Genomic DNA, 2,398 nt, shown 5'->3' on the forward strand with positions numbered 1-2,398 from the left:
CCTTAAATTCCTCTTTTTCGCAGTTTATTCAACGTTAATCTACAGTTCATAACCAATAAATTGTGGTCAGAGTCCACATCTGCCCCTAGAAATGTCTTACAATTTAAAACCTGGTTCACAAATCTCTGTCTTACCATTATAGAATCAACCTGAGCCCTTCTGGTGCTCCAGGTCTCTTCCACATATAGAACTCTCTTTTATCATTCTTAAACCAAGTGTTAGCTATGATTAAATTATGCTCTGTGAAAAATTCTACCATCTGACTTCCTCTTTCCTTCCTTCCCCCCAGTCCACATTCACCTACTACTTTTTTTTCTTTTCCTTTTCCTAATATCAAATTCGAGTCCTCCATGACTGTTCAATTTTCATCTCCCTTAACTATTTGAATATTTTTTTTATCTCATCATACATTTCTTCAATCTCTTCATCACCTGCAGAACTAGAGAAAATAGATCTGATAGGAATGGTGGAACTCTCAAATCATCAGCCACCTAATTCAGTGATTACTTCATTACGGTTGTAGCAAATATTGTATCCAATAATAAACAACCAAATATAAATACATTATATTTACCTGTGCAGATACTACATACACCATCAACAGACATTGGTTTCAAGTACACAAATGCTAAGTATATTGCAGTGTTGTGCTGACCTGCTAGGATTATACTTAAGCTGTCTTTGAAATCAATCAATGGCTCAGGGCTGGCTTGCTGGCAGATTTAAATATGCTACAATAATGCCCATCTGTAAAACTGGAGATAAGCAAACTATCTCAAATTGCAGAGCTGTTTCGTCTTTCCAGTTTTTTCAAAAGTGCTTGAGAAAGTGGCCTATGGTAGAACACTGACTCATTTATCTGAGTGTAACTTCTGAACTGCCTCCCAATATTACTTTCATAAAGGATTTCCCACAAATAAAACAATAAAAGGCCTACCAAATGAAGTGTTAGCAGAGCTAAATGAGAGAAATTGGTATATTTTTGACCTTGCCAAAGCCATTGATTTTTTTTTTTTTATCTCAAAACTGCACTTTGGAAACCAAAGTTTTATGGATTATAGGCACTTACTTTTCCTAATATGCTGGTGCAGCAGTGTGCTACAGTGTCCACCTAGGCACTGGAGCCTGCCTGTTGGTCAGTGGCTATTTGATTATTGAAACCAGGGACATTTCAGTACATCATGTGCTTAACGTTTGTGGCAGCTCCCCACAATAAACCTCCTTTGGAGCTTATAAATAGTGGCCATTCAGCTGTATTTTTTCCTGAATTGATGAGACACATTATTAATGAGTCACTGATTTGGTGTTTACTGTAGTGTCTATTTCTGCCATGATCATGACAGGAGAACCTGCCAGGCTGTCCAACCACAGTGTGATAGGCTAAGGGTTGAACAGAGGCCTTGTAGCCACGAAGCTTCTAGGTTTTTGCCAGTGCCACCACCAGACACTGCCAGCAGACACTAGTGTGTGGTTTGTACCCAGGTGCTTCCACCATTTCACATCTGGCCATCTGACAGGCAACCTCACCTACAGGCCAGCCACCTCACACAGCATCTGAGCCAGCATTTCCAGTAGCTTGAGTATACAGACATTGCAAGGTCAATGCATCACCTTACTGGGCTAAATACTGCAGCAGCTGGATGCGTCCCACTATATTTTGTGCACCAGACTCTGAGAGAACAACACTCACCACCCAGTGCCCACCTGCCATGGGCACAAGCTTCCTGTAAAAACTGTTGTGAATAAAGAAAGGCTTTGACTCACCCTGACCCACCATGCTCCACCAGAGAACACTCGCCTCTTTACAGAACATTGTTTATCTCATTATTTACTCAATATTATTTTTACTATTCTGTGAAATGAAGTCTGCGGTGACAGCTTGATCTTGTGGTGAGCTACTTACCTATAGTTTGATGTTGCATTTGGTACTGACGAAACTTGAAGCCTCATACCTCACTGTACTGACAAAATATCCTCAAAACTGATGCTGTGAAAGATAGTGCCAAATTATATAGATAAAAAAAGACATGAATTTTAAAAATGGCTCATTCCTCTTTATTTGCACTATATCATAGCTGATGGCCAGTTCCATTTTTACAATTCACTGTTTATACAGGTAAACGAATACCCATGTCTTCCTTTGCAAATACATACGGAAGAAGAATCACTCTATCATTAGACACTGTCACAGTGTTGGTTAACATTCACAGTGCCATTATGTACAATGACAGATGTGTGAAAGTAACAGTGTACACTAAATAACTTGCAGTATTATCACCAACATTAACAACACTGTCCAGTGAACAGAATTCGTAAATCATTAACACTTTCAGTTTGCATGCCAACTAGTTCATCCAAGATTTTTAAGACTCAAAATATTGCTCAGTTTCATATGCTT

Source organism: Schistocerca serialis, chromosome 9, assembly GCF_023864345.2.
Source record: "Schistocerca serialis cubense isolate TAMUIC-IGC-003099 chromosome 9, iqSchSeri2.2, whole genome shotgun sequence".
Classification (NCBI taxonomy): domain Eukaryota; kingdom Metazoa; phylum Arthropoda; class Insecta; order Orthoptera; family Acrididae; genus Schistocerca; species Schistocerca serialis.